The sequence below is a fragment of the Zingiber officinale genome, chromosome 9A, assembly GCF_018446385.1.
Source record: "Zingiber officinale cultivar Zhangliang chromosome 9A, Zo_v1.1, whole genome shotgun sequence".
Lineage (NCBI taxonomy): Eukaryota > Viridiplantae > Streptophyta > Magnoliopsida > Zingiberales > Zingiberaceae > Zingiber > Zingiber officinale.
The window spans coordinates 65,688,962-65,703,267 of NC_056002.1; positions in this window are offsets into that span (position 1 = coordinate 65,688,962).

A 14,306-nucleotide genomic window follows, 5' to 3' on the forward strand; every position below is an offset into this window, starting at 1 on the left:
TTTCGTGAACTCTGCGTATAGCTGGTTCTGCTGAAGGGTCTGCAATACTAGTTTCAGGTGCTCTGAATGTTCTTCCTGAGTTCCTGAATAGATAAGAATGTCATCGATAAACACAATAACAAACTTATCTAAATACTCCCTGAATACTCTATTCATGAGATCCATGAATGTAGCTGGAGCATTGGTCACGCCAAAGGGCATGACTACGAACTCGTAGTGTCCGTATCCAGTTCTGAATGCCGTCTTGGGTATATCCCTTCTTTAACCTTCACCGATGATAACCTGATCGATATCTATCTTAGAGAACACCGCTGCTCCCTTTAGCTGGTCGAACAGATTCTGGGAAGGGGATACCGATTCTTGATCGTGACTTGGTTCAATGATCCGTAGTCTATGCACAGTCGCATGCTTCCATCCTTCTTCTTCACGAACAATACAGGCGCTCCCCATGGCGAGTGACTCGGGCGTATGAAACCCTTGTCGAGCAGCTCCTGAATTGCTCCAGTTCTGCTTGAGCCATGCGATAAGGCGCTTTGGAGATAGGATTTGTACCGGGAATGAGCTCTATCTCAAAGTCAATCTCCCGGTGCTAAGCACGGTAACTCTTCGTGGAAGATCTGGTAGTCACTCACGACTCGAACCTCCTGCTAGTCGTTGGTTCTTGTCGGTGGCGTTGACTACATGTGCTAGGAATCAGACATCCCGAATCCAAGAGCTTCGTGCTTTCATGAGAGAAGCTTGGCCTTTCTTTGGTTCCCAGATTCAAATTGCAGCCGCTCAGTTGGAAGATGACTTTTATTTACGACTCTATGGTAGCACCGTGATCGATCGTGAAGTCCATTCAAAAGATAACGTCATAGTCGGTCATTTCTAGCACTATCGATCACAAAAGAGCTCTCTGTCGCTATAATGACTGGCCCCTGAGCCAGTGCGTGGATGTCATGATCTCTCCTGAAGGTAGTGCCGTCAAAAACCGACCACTGAGTACCTCCGAGGGTATTTCTAATTTTTCGGAGAACATCCGGCTATATATGAATGGGTTGCCCCAAGATCAAATAGAACAGTAGTACTATGATGAAAATGCTAACAACTGCCGAGGCATTGGCTACGCCCTCTCGGTGAGTGAGTAGATCCTCGCATAGCTGGAGGGGCTTCTAATCTGCCCTGGCTGATAGATGGACCTTTTAGAGCGGCCTGCATCTGATATAACTGAGATGGCTGGCTTGCATGCTGAATCTGCTGTGGCTGAGGAAGACCGGTCTTGTTCGGGCACTGCTTGGCCATGTGCCCTTCTTGTCCACATTCAAAGCATCCTCGTATGCCCTTGCGACAAACCCCTGGGTGGAATTTCCCACAAGTAGCACACTTTGGATAGCTGGGTCGCTTGCTAGATGGTCCTCCTTTTGGATCACTCCCGGTGCTGTTGGAGTTCCCTTTCCAGCTAGAGCTGTGGCCTTGCTGTTTTTGAGTGTGAGAGTTTTCTTGGCCTTTGGACTCGAGGAGACTTGCTTCTGCTGCTTTATTCTGTGGTCAAGGCACTGCTCACTAACTCCTCTGTGGTTTGTGGCCTATGTATGCCACCAGCCACGTTCACTGCTATCTCTGGCCTCAGCATCTTGAGCATCAACCGGATTCGTTCCTTCTCTGTGCTGACTAGCTCTGGGCATAGACGAGCCAACCTGTTGAATTTCTTCACGGCTTCCTCAACTGAAAGGTTGCCCTGACGAAACTCAGTGAACTCGTCATAGTGGCGGTTTGTAACCCGTATGTGAAAGAACTCCTCGAAGAATTCTTTCTCGAAGTCAGCCCATGACATCTGGTTCACTGGGCGCTTCGTTCTGATTCTTTCCCACCACATGCGTGCGTCTCCTGTCAGGCAGAAGGAGGCACACTTCACCTTCTCGTGTTCTGGCCAGTCCAGAAGCTCCATCGTGCTCTCCAGTGTTTTGAACCAGGCTTGTGCATCCCATGGTTCACTAGTGCCTGAGAAGTTCTCTGGCTTGACTCGCTGCCACTGGATCAGATAGGCTTCCTTTCTTGGCTCAGCTGCTGGGGCTGCTGGTGCTGGTGCTGGTGCTGTAGGCTGAGCTGGTGGAACCTCTAAGACTACCGGAGTCGTCAAATTCGGTTCCGAGGTGACTATGGGGGTATTCTGCTGGTTAGCCTTTAAGGTGGCTATTTCCTGTTGCTGTTCAGCTAGCTGCTGCTGTAACTGAGCCACTAATCCTGTAAGGTCTGGAGGAGGCACTGAACTGTCTGCCTCTTGCTGAGGCTCAGTAGCTAGTGCCCTTCTAGCTGGGCGTCCTCGTGTCATTTCTAAAGACATAGAGAACATAACATAACTAAGGTAATTACAGTTATATCACTACTGATATCATGTTTAAAACTATCACATACTAACAAGCAGTAGGCATATAAACATGAACTGTAACAACAAAACAAGGAGCATAAATAAAGTAGAGGTATTCTTACTTGGAAGCTGCAGGTTCAATGCTGATGTGTGTGTAGGAAGTATGGAACACTGCTCTGATACCACTCAGTAACGACCCACCTTCTGGGTACTGGCTATAAGGCCGGTCGCTACAGTTTATGCTAAACTATACTGTGCGGAAAGCTGGGCTAATTAAAATTTTACTCTACTAATGACAGATACAACTGATAAGAAAGGTCTAAAGACCTTCTTTGCTGGTATACATATACTAAGGAGGGGAAACTGAACATCCCAACTGAGCTAGGGACTAGAAACTAACTTCCCAACTACCTACAGACCTGCCGATCGATCCACAGACCGATCGGAGCTGCGGTCGTTCTGTTCCCAACTGGATCGGTCGGCAGACCGATCCAGGTGTGGCTGGATCGGTCGGCTGACCGATCCAAGCACCTGAAACTCTCCTGGAACGCTACTGTACCGTGCTGGGTCGATCGGCTGACCGATCCAGGAGGATACAGTAGCATACTGTATCTGTCCGGATCGGTCGGCTGACCGATCCAGCAGCACAATCTACACTCTGATCGGTCTGTAGACCGATCAGAGTTCTGATTTCAGCCCTGAACTCTGATTTCAGCACTTTGGCGTGCCAAAATCTCACACAACAATTCTAAAATCAATGGAAATACATTCTAACAACTATTAACCAGCATTCTAACATAATTACTAACAAACTAAACCTGGCATACTACATAGTGCATGGTTTACTATTTCATAACACTTAACAACCAAAACTGAATAATGAAACTAAAAACGCAAAGTGCTAATACTGAAGTAAAACTGTTTAGATCCCAAAGATCTTTATTCCAACTCCTGCCCACACACATCTTGATAGCATTGCCCTCCAGCTTCCGCTACTGATCCACTTTTCCTTTACCTTTATCTGCAGTATAAGAAAAGTAGTATCTATAAGCTAAAAAGCTTAGTAAGAAACCATCTACCTCACAAAAACATGCAACGATGCAAATATGATTTTAAATCATGCTGTTTAAAACATATGCTGGGTATACTGAATAAACTAAGCATGGCATGACATATAAACATACAATCATGGCATATCTAAAGCTAAACATAAAGTCATCATGCATATTCACAGGGAAAAACTAAGCTGATACTAAGAACTGAGCTACGCTAATACTGATCTACTGCTAGAACTGTACGGAATTCATGAACTAATTTCTGAAAGGTTGAAAACCATATACATATAGTAAGTGAAAATACTAAACATGCTGCTGAGGGGCTCGGCAACTGTACGTGCTATGCGCGCATCTCTAACTAGACCCGGGGTTGCAAGTCCCGAATTTAGTAGAGCTACTAGGTTATCTAAACCTAGGGACCGACTATGGGAGCCCAGCCCAATGGATATCTAATCCAGTACAGTGCCAACTGAAAAGTAAAATACTGAGTATAGCTAAACTGTTCTAAATTGTTGTTTCTAGGTTATCTGAACCTAGAGCTAGGTTGTCTGAACCTAGAGGCGACTGTGGGAGCTCACCCATTGGACCGTAGTCTCATATAAGCTAGAATAAACTGATTTACTAATTTAGATGCTTCTAATGCATTCAACCGTGCTAATAAAAATGCCTAAGTTGTATTCTTTTCTAATCTGGCTATTTAATCGAACACCTAGTGTGCTTTAACTCTCCTCTCTATTAGGAAGACTACCTTTAGGCACCCAACAGCATCTAAACCTCCAACTGAAAGAGAAAAGATGTGTCCGGCCCATCTAAAGGTACTCACTAAATCCCTAAACCTGCGAGGAGGGTTAAATACACCCTATGTGTCGAAAACATACGCATATAACAAAACTAATGCACAGGAAATCACACGGTAGCTATTATACTGCAGGTGAGGGGTTTCTTACCTTCTATTCGTAATTTCTTACGATTCAAATCGCTAGGTTTCCGGAGAAGACGATCCTTTCGACGATCTTCCTGCGTCTATGCGTTCCTCTCGCGGAGGGGAGCGTCCTCGTGTCGAAGTCGTCGTCGGAAGATGTCTTTGGGGCCTAGCCTTGGTGCGCCGAGAGAAAGGGGAGGAAGAGAGGTTGGCGTCGGTGAGGGTTTGGAGAAAAAGTGGCGTGAGGTTTTTGTGAGGAGAGGGCTACCGAACCAAAATAAAAAACTAAACCCACACTTAAGTTTTTCCTATTTATATTAAGTGGATAACCCGATCCAACTCTAATATAAATATAATTGGCTCTCCTTTCTTTCAGCACGGCCCTGCTGGGTTCAACCAGTTACTAACATTATCCCTAAACCATAGGTCTCGGGTTCGATTCCCGCCTAAGCTATTTTGCGGTTCCATTTATTTTTGCTGCTTCTGCTACTCGAAAAATTCCGAAAAAATATCTAAAAATTCCAGAAAAATCATAGAATATTTATGAAAGTGTTTTGAGAATTTTCGGGCATTACACACCTGCAGTAGGATAGTTCCGGATTTCGATTCATTTTGGTGTTCTTTTCCTTTTGTTTCGAATTTTTTTTGTGAAGAATGTGGTTTAGGGCTTACTGCCGTGAGTTGTTAAGGAAGAGGGAAAGGGATTTTTTATTAGATTAGATTCTGAAGTTTGCTTTTCCTGTTTTCAAATTATTCTGTGAAAGATATGGTGATGGGTTGCTGCCGTGAACCCTAAAGAAAGAAAGATAATGATAGGTTTGGTTTAAGCATGTGGATTGGTTTTCTTTCAAGCCTTGTAGTTGGTATTTTCATATTCCAGTTTAAATCCTGTCTGTTTGTTATCTTAATGGACATGTTTGGTTTATACAGAGCACGGTAAGTCTTAAGTTTTGTTGCTAGGCAGTGAACCTAGAATGGGTTAGATTAGTTTTGAGCATGTAGTTAGTTTTCTTCCTTACCGTTAGCTTTTGGTTGGGTGTTCTGAAATGAAGATGAACAACTTTACCTGGAATATGTGGACCTTGATTCCTTTTAGTACAGATATAGAAGATACATAAGTAGGTTACTAGTAGTCTGAAATACCATGTGTAGATCAAAACAAAGATTTCGGTCAGGAATTTTTGTACTTATTCAGAAGAGCTATAATTGAAAAAAAAAATATATCCTCTTTCCTGGATAGCTATCTTAACTAGGAAAGTGATATTATTTAAGTAGTTTGGCGCCCTATTAGTTTCTTTTAGAGGCTTATGGGTAATTGCAAGTAAAGTAAGATTAAGTTTTTCATAGGTTTTAAGTTTCAGCAGATTTTAGTTTTGTTTGTGCTATGCATTTGACATGATCAGTTAGTTTAAGAATAGTTAGGATTAGCATGGATGCAGATTTCTGTTAAGCAAGTGCAGATTTTTATTAAGCTAGTATGCAGACTTCTGTTAAGTTAGTATGCAGATTTTTATTAAGCTAGTATGCAGATTTCTGTTAAGCTATTATGTAGATTTTTATTGAGCTAGTATGCAGATTTCTGTTAAGTATTAGTGCAGATTTTTGATAACTATTGTATGTGCAGATTTCTTTTGTATTCTATGCATGATTATGTGTTACATAGTTAGTTTCATTCATAGATGCATACGAAAGATACCCTAACAGTATTTTGCGTTTGAGAAAAGTATAAGAAAGATAAAGAAAAGAAAGAAAAGGCCAAGGCCTTAAGTAAATCTCAAAGTCAAGACTTTAGGGATTTTGGCACACAAGGTGCTATTAAAATACCAAGTCATTTAAAGAAGAAGTAATTAAGATTATAAGTATTTTACTTTTAAGAAGAGGCTAGTACCCGACTTCCGAGGTTGTCGTTAAACAAATCCAGGTGTCCAATTCCGAGGTCTTGGCCCTGGTAGACCGAGGTCTGCTCTTTTAGGATTGGTGGCTCGCTACCCCAACCTATTAGGGAACGCGCATAAGATGGTACTATGCCTGGGCCCAAGAAGAAGTTGATTACTATTTTGAAGTATTATAAGTATAAGTTTTTTAACAAGTAAAAACAAGTTTTATCTAAGTATAAAGTATTAAAGAATAAGTTTTAAACAAGTGAAGTAAATAATAAGTTTAGAACAAATGAAATAAGTTTCATATAGTTCTAAAAATCAGTAAGTTTAGTTCTTTATTCTACCATGTTTATCTAGTAGATGAGTAGATTCCTTAGCTTTTCTTTGCTTTTAGTTTGACATGAGCAGTTATGTTTATGCTTTATTTCCTTTTTAGAGCATATAGTTTCTAGTTCTTTTCGTATACATGCACATTCATGATTTTGTGAGTTAGATAGGGCTTACTAAGCAAATTTTGCTTATAGACTACACTTCCTCTTACTGCAGATAAAGGAAAAGAAAAGATTTAGCAAGGAAGGCGACAAGGTGGCGCGGATGGTGTGTGATGCCAGGACTATGGAAGCCTTGGGACTTAGTTTAAGAATTTATTAAGATTGTCATTTATTAAGAATGTATTAGATGAGTCATTTAGTCTTCCGCTGTTAGTTAATTGTATGTTTTTATTTTGTTTCCGCTATTCATTACTTGCATGATTTGATTTCATTAAACTGCGTGGTGATGTTATTCCTTTTGTGTGTTTGATATGTGTTCCAGCCGCCTGTGGCTGTGTATATTATGTTATGTATTAATGATTATGGTCACCGGTACAGGGGAGACTCTGTCGAAATTTTTCGGTAGGGTTTCCATGTGATTTTTAATCATACCGGTTAAGTAGAGTTAGTAGTTAAGTAACGGTCATCCTTAGAGAGTAGTAGTAGTAAGAAGGGTGGTCTTTACAGTTGGTATCAGAGCAGTTCCCATTCTCCAGCATCACACATCAGCACCATCCTTGCCGTCTTCAAGTAAGAAAGTATTTAAGTTTTCTTTTATACTTTTCTTATTATTTGCAGTATAGAGTATTTGCTTAGAAATGTTTAAGTAAGATAGAAGTTCTTGATTTCTTTTGTTTACATATGTATATATGTCTAGGAAGCGTAGGGACGATTTTAAGATTCTCTACATAACTAGATGTCAAGAAGAGGACGTCCCCGTACCGTTCATACTGAGGACCGAGCACATGAGAACGAAGAGCCCAGAATAGCTGAACCAAATCTCTCTGAAGTTGTTGCTCAACTCCAGAGACAAGTGGCGGAGCAGCAACAAGTAATCGTCAATCTGATGGTGAATCAGCAGCCAGTCCCTCCCACTCCTCCAACTATTAATGTGGAAACTCCAGTGGTAACTGAGGTTCCACCAGCCGCCTTGGAAGTCCCCACAGCACCTAGAAGACAAGAAGCCTACCTAATACAGTGGTTGAAGCTGAAGCCAGAAAGTTTTTCAGGCACGACTGAGCCCTGGGATGCTCAGGCTTGGTTCAAGACACTGGAGAGCACCATGGAGCTTCTTGACTAGCCAGAAGTCGAGAAGGTCAAGTGTGCTTCTTTCTGCTTATCTGGAGATGCCCGTATGTGGTGGGAAAGAGTGAAGAGCAAGAGAATAGTCAATCAGATGAACTGGGCTGACTTCGAGACGGAGTTTTACGAAGAATTCTTTCGTCAACGAATCACCAACAAACATTATGTGGAGTTTATAGAATTCAGACAAGGTGATCTGTCAGTGGAAGAAGCAGTCAAGAGGTTCAACAGGCTGGCTCGCATCTGCCCAGAGTTAGTAAGTACGGAGAAGGAACGAGTCAGACTGATGCTTAGGATGCTGAGACCAGTGATAACACTTAATGTGAGTAGTGGAACACACCAGCCTCAGACTGGCGAAGAGCTGGTCAGCAGAGCATTAGTTGCTGAGCATTATTTGAATAACATCAAGGCACAACGAGAGCAACACAAGCCAGACAAGATAAAAAAACAAGACAGTGGAGAATCAGAGACCCCAGTCAAGTGATCAGAATTGGAAGGGCAAGGGTAACAAAAGGAAACAATGGAATTTTGAAGGTAGCCAAGAGGAAGACCCAACGAACAAGCAGACCAAGTTTCCTCCCTGTCCTAAGTGTGGAAGAGTACATCCAAGAACCTGTCTTTTGGGTACAACTGGATGTTATTCATGTGGTCAAGAAGGACATCTAGTTAGAGCATGTCCTAACAAGTTTAAGGCACCTCAACAACAGTTAGTGCAATATAGAGACGAGCCTGCACAGTTACACCACATGACAACATCGCTAGAAGGACCCTATCTCAGTCAGGGACGGTTGGAAGCCCCACCCGTTCCAACCAATGCCAGAGTATTTTCTCTTTCTAAGGAAGAAGCTGTCGGTGCCCCACAATAGTCATAGAATTATTCTAAGTTCGGGGACGAACTTTTTATAAGGTATGGGGATTGTAACGACCCAATTTTCCTCATTAGGAGTTCTGAAAGTTCTTAAAAATATTTAGAAATACTTTAGAAAAATTCTAGAGATTTTTAGAAATTTTTAGAGTATTTTTATGTAATTTTTGGAGGTCGTTTGGTATTTTTACCAAACGAAGAAAGTTTTAACAAAAAGATGTCCAAGCCGAGGTTCGAACCAGCGACCCTTGACTCGGTCAAAACCCGACTGACCGGGCGGGCAAACGGATTTTTCTGTTTAGAATTGATAGCAAATTTATATGAAGATAGTAAACAAAATATTAAGGTTATAAAAAGGGAGAACTTAGGGATTGAGTTAATCACCGAAGCCTAATTCCTCTCTTCCTCCTCTCGCGTGCGCGGCGATTCTGCCCGAGTGAAACTGAAGCCAAGATTAGGGTTGCCTCCGGCGCCGGCTTGAGGTGTTCTTCAAGGGGTTCTCTCCACCATCACGACCTCTTCGTTGAGGGGAGCTCGGGAGCACGAGGGAGAGCCGGAACCGTGAGCCATCCGAAGCCCTAGCAGTTTCTTTGGGAGTGAGTCCAAGAACACAAGTAAGTCGCTACTCACCTGTAGTAGGATAGTTCCGGATTTCGATTCGTTTTGGTGTTCTTTTCCTTTTGTTTCGAATTTTTTTTGTGAAGAATGTGGTTTAGGGCTTACTGCCGTGAGTTGTTAAGGAAGAGGGAAAGGGATTTTTGATTGGATTAGTTTTCTTGTTTTCCTGTTTTCAAATTATTCTGTGAAAGATATGGTGATGGGTTGCTGTCGTGAACCCTAAAGAAAGAAAGATAATGATAGGTTTGGTTTAAGCATGTGGATTGGTTTTCTTTCAAGCCTTGTAGTTGGTATTTTCATATTCCAGTTTAAATCCTGTCTGTTTGTTATCTTAATGGACATGTTTGGTTTATACAGAGCACGGTAAGTCTCAGGTTTTGTTGCTAGGCAGTGAACCTAGAATGGGTTAGATTAGTTTTGAGCATGTAGTTAGTTTTCTTCCTTACCGTTAGCTTTTGGTTGGGTGTTCTGAAATGAAGATGAACAACTTTACCTGGAATATGTGGACCTTGATTCCTTTTAGTACAGATATAGAAGATACATAAGTAGGTTACTAGTAGTCTGAAATACCAGGTGTAGATCAAAATAAAGATTTCGGTCAGGAATTTATGTACTTATTCAGAGGAGCTATAATGGAAAAAAAAAATATATCCTCTTTCCTGGATAGTTATCTTAACTAGGAAAGTGATATTATTTAAGTAGTTTGGTGCCCTATTAGTTTCTTTTAGAGGCTTATGGGTAATTGCAAGTAAAGTAAGATTAAGTTTTTCATAGGTTTTAAACTTCAGCAGATTTTAGTTTTGTTTGTGCTATGCATTTGACATGATCAGTTAGTTTAAGAATAGTTAGGATTAGCATGGATGCAGATTTCTACTAAGCAAGTGCAGATTTTTATTAAGCTAGTATGCAGACTTCTGTTAAGTTAGTATGCTGATTTTTATTAAGATAGTATGCAGATTTCTGTTAAGCTATTATGTAGATTTTTATTGAGCTAGTATGCAGATTTCTGTTAAGTATTAGTGCAGATTTTTGATAACTATTGTATGTGTAGATTTCTTTTGTATTCTATGCATGATTATGTGTTACATAGTTAGTTTCATTCATAGATGCATACGAAAGATACCCTAACAGTATTTTGGGTTTGAGAAAAGTATAAGAAAGATAAAGAAAAGAAAGAAAAGGCCAAGGCCTTAAGTAAATCCCAAAGTCAAGACTTTAGGGATTTTGGCACACAAGGTGCTATTAAAATGCCAAGTCATTTAAAGATGAAGTAATTAAGATTATAAGTATTTTACTTTTAAGAAGAGGATAGTACCCGACTTCCGAGGTTGTCGTTAAACAAATCCAGGTGTCCAATTCCGAGGTCTTGGCCCTGGTAGACCGAGGTCTGCTCTTTTAGGATTGGTGGCTCGCTACCCCAACCTATTAGGGAACGCGCATAAGATGGTACTATGCCTGGGCCCAAGAAGAAGTTGATTACTATTTTGAAGTATTATAAGTATAAATTTTTTAACAAGTAAAAACAAGTTTTATCTAAGTATAAAGTATTAAAGAATAAGTTTTAAACAAGTGAAGTAAATAATAAGTTTAGAACAAATGAAATAAGTTTCATATAGTTCTAAAAATCAGTAAGTTTAGTTCTTTATTCTACCATGTTTATCTAGTAGATGAGTAGATTCCTTAGCTTTTCTTTGCTATTAGTTTGACATGAGCAGTTATGTTTATGCTTTATTTCCTTTTTAGAGCATATAGTTTCTAGTTCTTTTCGTATACATGCACATTCGTGATTTTGTGATTTAGATAGCGCTTACTAAGCAAATTTTGCTTATAGACTACACTTCCTCTTACTGCAGATAAAGGAAAAGAAAAGATTTAGCAAGGAAGGCGACAAGGTGGCGCGGATGGTGTGTGATGCCAGGACTATGGAAGCCTTGGGACTTAGTTTAAGAATTTATTAAGATTGCCATTTATTAAGAATGTATTAGATGAGTCATTTAGTCTTCCGCTGTTAGTTAATTGTATGTTTTTATTTTGTTTCCGCTATTCATTACTTGCATGATTTGATTTCATTAAACTGCGTGGTGATGTTATTCCTTTTGTGTGTTTGATATGTGTTCCAGCCGCCTGTGGCTGTGTATATTATGTTATGTATTAATGATTATGGTCACCGGTACAGGGGAGACTCTGTCGAAATTTTTCGGTAGGGTTTCCATGTGATTTTTAATCATACCGGTTAAGTAGAGTTAGTAGTTAAGTAACGGTCATCCTTAGAGAGTAGTAGTAGTAAGAAGGGTGGTCTTTACATCCCTGATGTCTTTGTCATCATTAGCTCTGCCACTGCAGAAGGAGTTGTCAGATTTTGGACTTGAAATTATTGAAGGGCAACTCTCTGCATTGACCTTAGAGTCTACATTGCTTGTAGAGATGCAGAGAAAGCAAAGTGAAGATCCGGACATCCAGAAGATCAAGCAGGGGATACAGAAAGAAGACAACTCAGAGTTTAGAGTAACAGATAGCGGAATTCTTTATCAGGGGAGTCGCATTTGTATGCCCAATGATGAGGAACTGAGGAAGAAGATCTTAGAGGAAGCTCACAGTACACCATATTCCATGCATCCTGGTTCTTCCAAGATGTACCAAGATGTGAAACAGAGGTTTTGGTAGTCAGGACTCAAAAGAGATGTAGCTAAGTATGTCGGTACCTGCTTGACATGCTAGAGAGTCAAAGAAGAACACCAGAGACCAAGAGGAGTTCTTCAGCCTCTTCCAATACCAGAATGGAAATGGGAAGATATATCCATGGACTTCATAACCGGTCTTCCAAGAACCACCAATGGATATGATGCAATATGGGTAATAGTAGATCGATTGACCAAGTCTGCTCACTTCCTAGCCATCAAGATGTCCCACTCTATAGAGCAGTTGTCCCAGCTATATGTTAAAGAGGTAGTCAGACTTCATGGAGTTCCTAAATCTATCATTTCTGATAGAGATGGGTGCTTCACCTCACACTTTTGGGAGTGCGTTCAGAATGCACTAGGCACCAAACTCAAGTTCAGCACAGCTTTGCATCCACAGACTGATGGACAGACAGAGCGAGTGAATCAGATTTTAGAAGATATGCTCAGAGCTTGTGCACTGGATTTCAAGGGAAGTTGGTGCAAGTATTTGTGCTTAGCTGAATTCGCTTACAACAATAGCTATCAGGCCACCATCAAGATGGCACCTTATGAGGCACTATATGGCAGGAAATGCAGATCACCCATATGCTGGCAAGAAGCAGGAGAGAGAAAAAAAATGGAAGTAGAGCTGGGTATTCAGACAGAGGTGATAGACGAGACTACTCAAGCAATCCAGAAAATCAGACAGAAAATTGAGACTGCTCAGAGTAGACTGACACACACCGTAGGCCATTGGAATTCCAAGTAGGAGATTCAGTTTTCCTCAAGGTCGCTCCTATGAAGGGAGTGATGAGATTTGGCAAGAAGGGCAAATTAAGTCCTCGCTACGTAGGACCTTACCAGATCATAGAGAGGATTGGGAAAGTAGCTTACAGGCTGGACTTATCACAAGACATGTCAGCAATACACAATGTATTTCATGTCTCCATGCTAAAGAAGTGTCTCCATGACCTGAGCCAAGTGATTCAGCCTAAGTCAGTGCAGATCCAAGAGGATCTTAGTTATGAGAGCAGACCTACACAGATAGTGGACAGAGCAGTCAAGAGATTGAGAAACAAAAAAGTACCACTAGTGAAGGTCGTCTGGCAGAACCAGAAGCACGAGGAAATCACTTGGGAGCGGGAGGACAGTATGAGACAGAAGTATCCAGAGCTATTCTAAGTTCGAGGACGAACTTTTTATAAGGTATGGGGGATTGTAACAACCCAATTTTCCCTATTTCGAGTTCCAAATGTCCATAAAAATATTTGGAAATGCTTTTAAAATATTCTAGAGATTTTTAGAAATTTTTAGAGTATTTTTATGCAATTTTTGGAGGTCGTTTAGTATATTTACAAAAAGAAAGAAATTTTGACAAAAACTGTTAAAGACGAGGTTCGAACCCACGACCTCGGGTCGGACTGACCCAAGCAAAACCGGCCCAACCGGCTGAGCTACACGGTTTTGTTAATCCAATATGGAGAGAATTAGATTTAAAGCATGGTTATAATTATAACCCGAGTATAAGAAAGGGAATTAGGTTTTGATTTTCCAAAACCCAAAACAATTTCTCCCGAAATTGTTTCTCCCCTTCTCCCTCGCGACAGCGCCGTCTCTCTCGGCGGAAACCAAGAGGAAGCTAGGTCTTGGGTCTCCGGCGTCGGCGAAGCCTTATTCCAGTCATCCTTCACCGTGTGTGGTTATCCCGACGGAGAGGAGCTCGCAGGTACAAGAGGAAGCCAAAATTTTGCAAGCCGCCAAGCCCTAAAAGTCTTCTCCTTTCTTCTTCTCGGTTGTAAGCGCAAGAACGAGGTAAGTACTACTCACCTGTGGTAGGAGTTGCTCCGATCTTTCGATTTCGTTTCCTTGTTTCCTGAATTTCTTGAATCCAAAGCATGCTATGAGATTGGGGGTTTTTGGTGTGCTGCCATGTATTTCAAAGAAGAGAAATAGGGTTAGTTTACTTGTTTAGCATGTGGTTGGTTGCTTAGAATCTGCTGGTATTTACAGATTTTGTTTCCTTGTTTTGCCGTGTACTTCCAATAAGGGAAATAAATGGTATGGGTAAGCATGTGGTTTAGATCTCGTTAGTTTCAAACAGAGCAAAGAATTCTCTGTTTTGAATTAGCAACCATGAATCACAAAGGAAGAAAGTAGTAATTCAATTTTTATTGGTTGCTGCCATCCCGAATTTAAGGTGTTGTTTTCTGGTTTACATGGTTTTGTTGCCATGAGTTTTATAAGAAGATGGGAATGGTATTTTTTTAATGAATTTGGCACATAGTCTAGACTTCCCAATTCTGATAATGAGCATCTCATAGTTGGATTTTTGTTTCCCCATGC